The following is a 13,341-nucleotide window of genomic DNA, read 5'->3' on the forward strand; positions in this document are numbered from 1 at the left end:
GAGAAAGTTAATCTAATGAGCATTATCAGACTCTAATGAGAAATATAATTAGTCAGATGGGAAAATTATCTGTATAATTACAGTAGCTGTCTCTGTCTGCTTCAATTAAAATGACGAGTGAGAAGCTTATGGTGCTTTCGTGGACAAGAAGCGGGTACTCGGCCTAACCTGACATAAAATTGTCTCCATTTGTCACAGTTCAGACTCCACAGACCGGAGTTTCAATGCCCTAAAACAATCTGAGTAAAGAGAGCCTTAGTTATGGCTGAAACATAACAGGCAGATTATCAATAATACATAGTTATAGATGTATGGCTTACTAGTCCTAGTTTCCTTCAAAATAAACTCGCTAGGTGTTATCAGCACCTCATCAGAGTAATTTTTGACAACACGGCAAACCGAATTATTCAGGAGAGGATGAATTGACATCTCTCCTTCAGCTATACCTGGTGTGCTCATGTGATTACATTTCTGATTCACAAGTGTCTCTGTGCTGTGAATACATTTAAGCCTTTCTTTTTCTAGGGTTATTGATTGAGCCCTGAAAAGGGGCCACAATTTACCACCAATATTACCACCTTTGTTAAATATCAGCAAAATGGACTGAGAGAAACATTGCTTTGCTGTTTATCCTCTTGGTCTTTCATTCAAAATATTCACAAAAGTTTTGTTTAATTTAAATTATTCAAAATAATAAATATGGGGAAAAAAGTACAATGCATGGGCCATATTTATTAGGAAAATCTAATTGAAGTATATTTCTATTAATATTTAATGTTTTTAAGTTCACTCGAGTGATCATGACCACCTTAAGTGGTAACTTAAGTGGTAAGCCATAACTTCCTGTTTTACTGGGGTATAAATACAAGGTGACACACCGGCCAAATTCCCAAAGTCATCCATCACTATGGGGATGCCTCAAGAATACAGTAATCATGTGAGACAAATGGGAGGTTGTACAAAGTATTATATTAAGGGTGGCCAATAACTGAATCACATATTTTTGAGAAAAATATTTTCTTTCCATTTTTTGTTTTAATAAAGATTTGATTTTTGTTAATAATTTGAATGAAAGATCAAAAGGATAGACAATAGATTTATTTTTCAGAGAAATCCCATTTTGCTCATATTTACTAAGATTGCCAATATTAGTGGAGGGCACTGTATTAACAGAATTGACATGAGCTGCCATATGTTACCTGTAACAATGACCCCAGTGCAGAGCTGATGGATCATTCAGGTTGATAACTATGTCCAGAATCCTAACTTGACCTATTTCTACTGAAACTAAACTGCAGGAAAGGTTACATCACAATATTGGCAATCAAACACAATTAAACATGCACACAGCACACACATACCCAAATATGATTGTATCCAAGGACTTGATAATGATGATGTCCTGTATGCAAAATGTTCCTCTTTCATCAGCATTGGCTCATTTGTCTTATGGATAAACCCCTCACTCCATCTAATGCGATATGAATATTAATACCATTCCCTGTCTCCATCCTTCCATCGCTTTGAAGTTTAATGATATTAGCTCCAGTCTTCTTTGCAATGAAAGACCACAATGGAAGTGTAATTACACAGTAATTATCAGTTTGTAATGGAAACAAAAACGTTGTTTTCGTGCAGAGGACGCCTGCTTAATTGGTCTGAGCACAAAAGTATAAGCTAATAAGCAGGTACACTTGCCATCCAGGGGATGTTGAGGACGTGACTTAGCTGTTTTGTGTTTCATAGGATCATAGTGTGAGGAATATACATGGGTCTGTTTTTGAAGGTCCAGTGCTGTAGGTGGTCTGTTTTTGTTCTTATACCTAGGACCCTTTAGACTTCCTGAAATGCTTTCAGAATGTGTAATCCATTAAATGTAACCGGATGGAGTGTTGGCTAGGAAACGTAAAGTTTCTGTTGTCCCTTTATGTTAAATGTGCATTTTGAAGGATTTCCAAAATTTTACAGCAAAAATTATATTTTGAAATGGAGGGCTTTAATAAAAGATTATTCGGAACACCTGTTCAATTTCTCATTAATGCAATTATCTTATCAACCAATCACATGGCAGTTGCTACAATGCATTTAGGGGTGTGGTCCTGGTCAAGGCAATCTCCTGAACTCCAAACTGAATGTCAGAATGGGAAAGAAAGGTGATTTAAGCAATTCTGAGCGTGGCATGGTTGTTGGTGCCAGACGGGCCGGTCTGAGTATTTCACAATCTGCTCAGTTACTGGGATTTTCACGCACAACCATTTCTAGGGTTTACAAAGAATGGTGTGAAAAGGGAAAAACATCCAGTATGCGGCAGTCCTGTGGGCAAAAATGCCTTGTTGATGCTAGAGGTCAGAGGAGAATGGGCCGACTGATTCAAGCTGATAGAAGAGCAACTTTGACTGAAATAACCACTCGTTACAACCGAGGTATGCAGTATGCATTTGTGAAGCCACAACACGCACAACCTTGAGGCGGATGGGCTACAACAGCAGAAGACCCCACCGGGTACCACTCATCTCCACTACAAATAGGAAAAAGAGGCTACAATTTGCATGAGCTCACCAAAATTGGACAGTTGAAGACTGGAAGAATGTTCCCTATAGTGCCAATTGGGCATTGTTTAAATGCCATGGCCTACCTGAGTATTGTTTCTGACCATGTCCATCCCTTTATGACCACCATGTACCCATCCTCTGATGGCTACTTCCAGCAGGATAATGCACCATGTCACAAAGCTCGAATCATTTCAAATTGGTTTCTTGAACATGACAATGAGTTCACTGTACTGAAATGGCCCCCACAGTCACCAGATCTCAACCCAATAGAGCATGTTTGGGATGTGGTGGAACGTGAGCTTCGTGCCCTGGATGTGCATCCCACAAATCTCCATCAACTGCATGATGCTATCCTATCAATATGGGCCAACATTTCTAAAGAATGCTTTCAGCACCTTGTTGAATCAATGTCACATAGAATTAAGGCAGTTCTGAAGGCGAAATGGGGAAAAACACAGTATTAGTATGGTGTTCCTAATAATCCTTTAGGTGAGTGTATATCAGTGCTATGTCTGTGGAGCCTTATCTGGCAATTGCAATACTTCAGTGTGAGTAACTCGGCTTTGATTTTGCTTGGAAGACCTTCCGCCAAGTTGTCGTCTCATTTTAATAACTCCAATTATATGTTTTTTGTATTTTCAAGTACTGCCATAATTTTAATATGTACAGGTGTAAATGTTGGCCTAACTACCTAGCTCTCTGTGTAGTTCTGAACTAAGAAACATTAATATTTAAAAAATTATCCCCATGCCAGTTTATTGACAAGTAGGATTGAAAAAAACACACTTAACAGCTTAATAATATTTCAGGATTGTTGTTTGTTCAACTCAAATGAAAATAAAACAGCTGTGCGTACGCTATAATAAAACGTAATAACCAACAACACCTTTATGCACTTGCTTCATTTTGTTGTTGATGTAGGTCAGCTGAATGATGGAGTAGTTTGTGACACAGCTGTATATTTAATATTTTGTATTATGCTTCTGAGGCATTCATCTATCTGAAGCTTTTACACAACAATTACATTTTTGAAATACACAAAAATAAAGTAGGCTTACAAGTAGGTATAAGAAGTTGGATCCAATTTAATGCATTTTTAATTCACATTCAGTACAAATAATGTGTGTGCTTTGTGTGACTTGGTATACGTAAATATAGTCCTCAACACAGATCAAAGCATTGCATTGACATGTCAGTTTGCTAACCACATGTTGGCTAGATTGTCAATCCAGCTAGCGGTTATCTAGGTTGCTGCTAAGGCTATCAAGAGATAAAAACACTGGTTCTGTTATTCCGCTTTCAGTCACGCTAGAGGGCTGAAATTACATATTTCTGATTCAAGTCCTCTACTGATCTTGAAACCACTAAAGGACAAAGCAATCAATGTGCTGACACTGGGAATAACCTTAGAAGTTCTGCTTTTTCAACAAAAAAAATAGAAGTAAAAACTGTTGTGTCCCAAATTTTAACTTTTTCCCTAAACTGAAAATAGACTTTTTCCTCATGTGGATGTCCCCACAAGGTCAAATGTTCCTTGTTTTACCTTTTTTTGCAAGGAATTTTGGTCCCCACAAGTACAGAGAAACATATACACTGACACACAAAATCAGCCATTAAGTCCCTTTAATTTCCTCCAACACAGTCCAGGCAGATCTCTTGTACACAGCTGATTCTAACTTCAACCACTTAGTACACCCGTTAGACCCCCCTTCACCTTAGCAGTCAGCCACGTAGCACTTCTCTCATCCACCCATCCCCTGTTTATTTAATTCATTAGGAAACACAAAGGGGCCCGGCTTTGACTGATCTCAAGTCCGATGGCATGACGGATCAATGGGGTTCCCGGGTTAGGGCAAAATGGTAATGTTTGGACCAGCAAGCTGATGGACGCACAATTGAAAGGGAGTGGGGGGGGTGGTGCGATCAATGGAAACTTGCTGAGCATAGATAAGAAGTCGGCTCATCACCACGCACTGCCCTGTCTTTGATTGCTTGTCTTTCTCCTTCACTGCCCTTAATACACAATAACACTATTTCACACTACAATTTAAATGTGACAATCTGTGGTTTTAGAAACTCCAAATGTGATGACTTGGTTTTTGACATGTGACATGTTTTTAACATGACATTCCACACAAGAAAAGCATGTTCTGAAACACTTTGTTGTTAGCACATGAATATTCATGCTGTCTTTTTGTAAGAACCATGTTTTATCACCTTAACATAAAGAACAATTATTTATTAAAGTGATTTGTTTTACCACTGGTGTGACAACTGCGCCCTCTGCTGCTTCACCTCCCCCTGCAGCGGACGGGCTCCAGCGTTCGACGTCACCGGCCTTCTGACACCACCGTCCATCTCATCATGCATTTCACCTGTGTCTTGTTTAGCGCACCTGTTCCTCATCCTCATCATTCCCCCCAGTATATATGTTCCCTCTGCTCCCCCTGTCTTTGTGTGTAATTGTCTCTGTATAGACGAAAGAGCTGTGTACGCTTTGTGTCGACACATATATATACTTTATACGTTGTAGCATTAAAAACATACAACGATCACGCCGTTCTCCTGCTCCTCCTTGTTCCACCCCCCGAAGCCGTGACAGAATTACACACCCTACGAATACAGCAAGGAAATGGAGCCACAGGCGAGGCCGGTGTTGCGGATGTGGTCCAAGTACACTCAACAATGCTGGTCAGCCTAGGCGCCACGATGGACACTGTGTTGAAAGCGGTGCATCGCCTAGAGCTGAGCCAGCGGAACCCCGCAGCACCGGCCGTCTCTCCGCCTCCCCAAGCCGCGCCGCCCAGCATGGGAGCGATGCACATCCCGCTACCCAGGGACTACGACGGGGCGGCGGACCGCTGCCAGGGTTTCCTGCTGCAACTGGACATCGCGCTCCAGGCTAGGCATCCTGTGGCGACCGAAGCCCAGAAGATCTCTTCACTCGTCTCCTGCCTGTCCGGGAAAGCCCTGGAGTGGGCCACCGCCGTTTGGAACATCGAGCAGCCCACTCAGGGCAGCTACGCCGAGTTCACCCGCCGCTTCCGAGCCGTGTTTGACCATCCGCACGAAGGGAGAGAGGCAGGTGAACGGCTGTTCCACCTACGGCAGGAGACGAGATCGGCGCAGGAGTTCGCTCTGGCGTTCCGGACCCTGGCAGCAGGATCGGGGTGGAACGAGCGGGCTCTGACCGACCACTACCGGTGTAGCCTTCGCGAGGACGTCCGGAGGGAGCTGGCTTGTCGAGACGTGTCCCTCTCCTTCGACCAACTGGTAGACATGTCCATCCGTCTCGACAACCTGCTAGCTGCCCGAGGACGTCCCGGAAGAGGCCCGCCCGTTCCACCCTGCCAACCAGACGCCGCCGTCCCCAAGGACCTGGGGGCAGCTGCGCTGTCGGGCAGGGGTCGGGGAGGACGGGTGCGGAGAGCCTCCAAGAGGAGACGAGGCCGCACAACCGCACCACATCGCACCTCCCTCCCCGAGTCGAGAGGCGACAGGCAGGACACTTCCGCGTCACCCCAGGTAGCACATGCCCATTCACCACTTACCTCTTCCCTCTCCATGTGCACTGTCCCTGTTATGTTCCCCGGTTTTCCGTTGCTTTCCCAGTGTAAGGCGCTGGTAGATTCAGGCGCAGCTGGGAATTTTATGGATATGTCCTTCGTTCACGCATACCCCTTCAGGTCCTCACTACCCCCCTACCCGTAAGAGCTTTGGACAGCCGGCCACTAGGGTCGGGTTTGGTCACGCGATGCACTGCCCCCCTCCTTATGGTTACCGGCGATCGACACAGCGAAACCCTCTTGTTCCACGTAATCGACTCACCCACGTTCCCTGTCGTTTTGGGTTTCCCCTGGTTGTCCCTACATGACCCCGTCATCTCCTGGTCCAGTCAGAGTCTTGCGGGGTGGTTGCGGAAGTGCCAAGGTAGGTGTTTGGGTGTTTCCGTTGGCTCGACCTCGGTGGAAAGTCCAGACAGTGCTCCCGCCGTGCCAATTCCCCCCGAATACAGGGACTTGGCTGCGGTTTTTTCCAAGGCTAAGGCCACTGTGTTACCACCACACCGGCCGGGGGATTGTGCGATAGACCTCGTTGACGGAGCCGCACTCCCAAAGGGTCACGTGTATCCACTGTCCCGCACCGAAACGGAGGCTATGGCCGCGTACGTTAAGGAAGCGCTGGAATCGGGTTACATTAGGCCCTCCAAGTCACAGGTCTCCTCAAGTTTCTTTTTTGTGAAAAAGAAGGACGGTTGTTTGCGCCCGTGCATCGATTACCGGGCGCTGAACAAGATCACCGTTCCGTTCCGCTACCCTCTCCCTTTGATCTCTGCGGAGGTGGAGAGGATGCACGGGGCCCGCTTTTTCACTAAATTAGACCTCAGGAGCGCCTATAACCTGGTGCGTATCCGGAAAGGGGATGAGTGGAAAACAGCCTTTAGTACTACGTCCGGCCACTATGAGTATTTAGTGATGCCGTACGGGTTAATGAATGCTCCTTCAGTCTTTCAGTCCTTTGTCAACGACGTATTCCGGGACATGTTGTGCGAGGGCGTGGTGGTGTATATCGATGACATCTTGATTTACACTGCCACCCGCGCCGAACATGTCTCGTTAGTGCACAGGGTGCTTGTTAGACTGCTGGAGCATGACATGTACGTGAAAGCCGAGAAGTGTCTGTTTTTCCAGTCGTCTGTGTCCTTCCTGGGATATCGCTTTTCTAGCACAGGTGTGGCCATGGAGGAGCCTCACATTGACGCCGTGCGTAATTGGCCGACCCCAACCACGGTAAAGGACGTGCAACGTTTCTTAGGCTTCTCGAATTATTACAGGAGGTTTATCCGGGGCTTTAGCCAGGTTGCGGCTCCGATCACCTCCCTTCTGAAGGGGGGGGGTGCGACCCGGTTGCAGTGGACCGTGGAGGCGGAGCGGGCGTTTGTGGAACTGAAACACTGTTTCATCACCGCTCCGGTCCTGGCCCATCCCGACCCGTCGCTCCAGTTCATCGTGGAGGTGGACGCGTCCGATTGTGGGCTCAGTGCCATCCTCTCCCAACGGATGGGGAGTCGTAACACGCCCCATCCCTGTGCCTTCTTCTCCCAGAAGCTCAGTGCGGCGGAGCGGAACTACGACATAGGTGATCGTGAGCTGCTGGCCGTGGTTCGAGCCTTGTCGGCGTGGCGGCACTGGTTATAGGGGGCTAAACACCCTTTCCTTGTCTGGACTGACCACCGGAACCTGGAGTACATGCGGGCAGCGAGGAGGCTGACCCCTCGCCAGGCAAGGTGGGCTATGTTCTTCACCCGGTTTGTGTTTACTCTTACTTACAGGCTGGGGAGTAAGAACGTCGGGGCTTACGCACTATCCCACCAGCATGACACGGAGGAGAGGCCAGTGGATGACGGAGTCGTGCATCGTGGCACCGGTGGTATGGGAACTGGACGCGGACATCGCTAGAGCGCAGCGCGACGAGCCCTCTCCGTCCACATGCCCTGAGGGACGTACGTATGTGCCGGCGTCTGTCCGCGACCGCCTCATCTACTGGGCACATACATCTCCCTCCTGCGGTCATCCTGGCATCGGGCCAACGGTGTGCGCCCTGGCCGGTAAGTACTGGTGGCCCACTTTAGCTAAGGACGTGAGGGTGTACGTCTCTTCCTGCTCGGTGTGCGCCCAGAGTAAGGCACCCCGGCACCTACCTGTGGGCAAGTTGCACCCCTTGCCCATTCCACAACGACCATGGTCCCACCTATCGGTTGACTTCCTAACTGATCTCCCCCCTTCCCAGGGCCATACCACCATCCTGATCGTTGTGGATCGTTTCTCCAAGTCCTGCCGCCTCTTGCCCCTGCCCGGCCTTCCTACTGCCCTACAGACCGCGGAGGCCCTATTTACACACGTCTTCCGGCACTATGGGGTGCCCGAGGACATCGTGTCTGACCGGGGTCCCCAGTTCACGTCCAGGGTATGGAAAGCGTTCATGCAGCACCTGGGGATCTCGGTCAGCCTGACCTCAGGCTACCATCCCCAATCCAACGGGCAGGTGGAGCGGGTGAACCAGGAGGTGGGTAGGTTCCTCCGGTCCTACCGGGGGAGTGGGCAGAGTTTCTGCCTTGGGCCGAATATGCGCTCAACTCTCTGCACCACTCCTCCACTGGTGTGTCACCCTTCCAGTGTGTACTGGGTTACCAGCCAGTCCTGGCGCCCTGGAAGCCGAGCCAGACCGATACCCCTGCGGTGGATGACTGGTTCCGGCGGGCGGCGGGCACATGGGAGGCAGTACAATCCTGCCTCCGGCTCGCTGTCCGCCGCCAAAAGACCTCCGCGGACCGCCACCGCAGGGAGGCCCCGGTGTATCGGCCGGGCAACCGGGTCTGGCTCTCGTCCAGGGACCTGCCCCTCCGCCTGCCCTGCCGGAAGCTGGCCCCACGGTTTGTGGGGCCCTTTAAAGTCCTGAGGAGAGTCAACGAGGTAACATATCGGTTACGCCTTCCCCCCGACTACCGTATTAACCCCTCGTTCCATGTGTCTCTCCTCAGGCCGGTGGTGGCTGGTCCCCTTCAGGGGTGTGAGGTGCGGGAGGTTCCCCCTCCCCCTCTGGACATCGAGTGGGCCCCGGCGTACTCCGTCCGCTCCATCATCGTCTCGAGGCGCCGGGCGGGGGGCCTCCAGTACCTCGTGGAGTGGGAGGGGTACGGCCCGGAGGAGCGGAGCTGGGTTCCGGTGAAGGACGTCCTGGCTCCCGTCCTTGTCCGCGACTTCCATCAGCGTCGGCCGGATCGCCCTGCTCCGCGTCCCCCGGGTCGGCCCCGAGGCCGGGGTCGTCGGGCGGCTGGGTACTGTGACAACTGCGCCCTCTGCTGCTTCACCTCCCCCTGCAGCGGACGGGCTCCAGCATTCGACATCACCGGCCTTCACACGTCACCCGAAGCCATGACGTGTGATGCCCAGATGTTCTCAAACCATTAACCGTAATGTAATAAAATGGAATGGGAGTTTATAGTAGTATGCTATTTAGGGTACATATGTTCCCACATGTATTGCAAGGTGCTCTAATCTTTCTGCTACACCACCAGTTAGTTACATTCCCCTTTACATTCATAACTTTCAATTACAAACAAAACTTTCCATTTGTGTTGCTACACACGGGTTATCCGTGCAAAACCACACAGTGTTTTGATATAACTCATATCTAAATAATGCAAATAGATAACAACAACATGGACTGTAAAATGTATTTGCATTTGTGAGTTATATCTTATTAACAGCCAACATGTGATATTGGCGGTAGAAATCTGTTCAGACTCACGACAACCTACATTGCAGCGCTCAGAAAATCACATTGTATGATTTTTAAATAATTAATTTGCATTTTATTGCATGACATAAGTATTTGACCACCTAGCAACCAGTAAGAATTCCAGCTCTCACAGACATGTTAGTTTTTCTTTAAACTCCTGTTCTCCACTCATTACCTGTATTAACTGCACTTGTTTGAACTCGTTACCTGTATAAAAGACACCTGTCCATACACTCAATCAAACAGACTCCAACCTCTGCACAATGGCCAAGACCAGAGAGCTGTGTAAGGACATCAGGGATAAAATTGTAGACCTGCACAAGGCTGGGATGGGCTACAAGACAATAGGCAAGCAGCTTGGTCAGAAGGCAACAACAGTTACTAGGATTACTAGAAAATGGAAGAAGTTCAAGATGACGGTCAATCTCACTCAGTCTGGGGCTCCATGCAAGATCTCACCTCGTGGGGCATCAATGATTATGAGGAAGGTGAGGGATCAGCCCAGAACTACACAGCAGGACCTGGTCAATGATCGAAGAGAGCTGGGACCACAGTCTCAAAGAAAACCATCAGTAACACACTACGCCGTCATGGATTAAAATCCTGCAGCGCACGCAAGGTCCCCCTGCTCAAGCCAGCGCATTTATAGGCCCGTCTGAAGTTTGCCAATGACCATCTAGATAATCCAGAGGAAGAATGCAAGAAGGTCATGTGGTCTGATGAGACAAAAATAGAGCTTTTCGGTCTAAACTCCACTCAACTTGTTTGGAGGAAGAAGAAGGATGAGTACAACCTCAAGAACACCATCCCAACCGTGAAGCATGAAGGTGGAAACATCATTCTTTGGGGACAGGATGACCTTTCTGCAAAGGGGACAGGACGACTGCACCGTATTGAGGGGAGGATGGATGGGGCCATGTATCGCGTAAGAGCATTGAAGATGGGTCGTGGCTGGGTCTTCCAGCATGACTACGACCCGAAACACTCTGCCAGGGCAACTAAGGAGTGGCTCCGTAAGAAGCATCTCAAGGTCCTGGAGTGGCCTAGCCAGTCGCCAGACCTGAACCCAATAGAAAATCTTTGGAGGGAGCTGAAAGTCCGTGTTGCCCAGCGACAGGCCCGAAACCTGAATGATCTGGAGAAGGTCTGTATGGAGGAGTGGGCCAAAATCCCTGCTGCAGTATGTACAAACCTGGTCAAGAACTACAGGAAACTTATGATCTATGTAATTGTAAACAAAGGTTTCTGTACCAAATATTAAGTTCTGCTTTTCTGATGTATCAAATCTCATGTAATGCAATTAAAAATCATACAATGTGATTTTCTGGATTTCTGTTTTAGATTCCGTCACACACAGTTGAAGAGTACCTATGATAAATATTACAGACTTCTACATGCTTTGTAAGTGGGAAAACCTGCAAAATCGGCAGTGTATCAAATACTTGTTCTTCCCACTGTATTTAACCCCTATAATACAAAGCCACAATCAGCATCTGAAGTTATCTAAAATATTTGTTAAAACAAAAGGCACAATCACTTTAAGATTTATGAACTTATCTTGTTGAACTTGGTAAAGATTATGTTTCTATATCTTTTCACTTGGTAGGTATGGAAAATTTGACACTATTAAAGAGGATTTTAAATATTAATGAATGAATGGAGAAACGTATTACGCTCCCACAACCATTTGCATTCAGATTGTCATGCTGTAGCTCACTGTTGGTAAAGAAACCAATGTGGTCAGCGTAGTTTCCAATCTCCTCAAAAGTTTTTCTGCCTAAAAAATTGAGAAAGTACCTCCAAACGCAGAGTAGACATCCCTTCAGTCCCACAACCCCAGGCCATGAATGGCATTTTAAATCTGAGTGTACTAGTGACTGTACTGGCCTATACATCTGACCACAATTGTGGAATACCAAATTTTCACTTGTCCTCTCAATCTAATACCTAATTTGGTGATATGGAGAGCAGGTAATTGTTTTAAGAGTCTTATGAAATGTGATAGTGTGCTATCCCCCACCTCCATTTTAAAACAGTATTTATATATTCATGATGCACTATGGCAGAGTTTTCAGATTTCAACAGACAAATATTGTAGAAGTTAAATGATGGTGAAATCATTTATTTTACCTACTAACAGAAATTAGGCATTCACTAAATTGGTAGAGGTTTCATGATTTATGTTTCTGGTGTTTTGGAACCTTCAGCAGTGAGGCTTTTCAAAGATACTTTTGCAAGTTTGGATGACACTCCATTGTCCATTGAGCACCACACAAAGCTGGACGGGATGTTTATGACACTGTTGGTAGAACAATTGCCAATATTCGGTGATCGCTCTGGTTTGTAACCTGAAGCACCACAAAACATACAGTAAAAACTCTACAGGATTGTGTTGCTTAAAAAAACAGCTCCTTTGTTTTGATAATTGTTGAAATACCCAAGCCAAAATAGCAGTATATTTAAAGGGCCAGTTTCGCAGACATGGACTAGGCCTAGTCTAGGACAAATAAATCAAGTTCAATTGAAAAAACCTACTCCTTGACTAGGTTTAATCTGTGTCTGCAAAACGGGCCTAAAGTGTATTTATTTGGCACTACTTATGTTGTACTCTACCATTACATATTTAAATAGTAATAAGTAGTACAACACAGTTTTCAAAAAAGTTGTCGCTGTGTTGGGATGCTATGTAAAATGTAAAGTAAAACAGAATGCAATGATGTGCAAATCGTTTAAACCCTATATTCAATAGAAATTAGTGCAAAGAAAACATATTAAATGTTGAAACTGAGAAATGTTATTGTTTCTTCAAAAATAAATGCCTGCTTTTAATTTGATGCCAGCAATGTTTCAAAAAAGCTGGGACAGGGACAAAAAAAGACTGGAAGAAAACCAGGTAAAACATCTGACCACTAATTAAGTTAGTTGGCAACAGGTCAGTAACATGATTGGGTATTAAAAGATCATTCCAGAGAGGATGGGTCTGTCAGAAGTGAAGATGGGTAGAGGTTCACCATTCTGTGAAAGACGCAGGCAAATAGTGCAGCAATCGAAGAATAACGTTTCTCAACGTAAAATTGCAAAGACTTTAGGGATCTCATCATCTACGGTGCATTATATAATTAATAGATTTAGAAAATCTGGAAATCTCTGTATGTGAGGGACAAGGCCAAAAACCATTATTGGATAGCTGTGATCTTCAGGCCCTTAGGCGGTACTGCTTTAAAAAGGGACCGGCTTGTTATCAGCGCACAGTTCCAAAGCCAACATCTTTGATGTATAGGGGTGCATTATTGCACATAGCATGGGTGACTTGCACATCTGTGAAGGCATCATTAATGCTGAAAAATATATACAGGTTTTGGAGCAACATATGCTGCCAACCAGACAATGTCTTTTTCAGGGATGCCTTGATTATTTCAGCAAGACAATATCAAACCACATTCTGCACGTATTACAACAGTATGGGTCCGTAGTAAAAGAGTCTGGG

The sequence above is a fragment of the Esox lucius genome, chromosome 19 (genome assembly GCF_011004845.1).
Source record: "Esox lucius isolate fEsoLuc1 chromosome 19, fEsoLuc1.pri, whole genome shotgun sequence".
Classification (NCBI taxonomy): domain Eukaryota; kingdom Metazoa; phylum Chordata; class Actinopteri; order Esociformes; family Esocidae; genus Esox; species Esox lucius.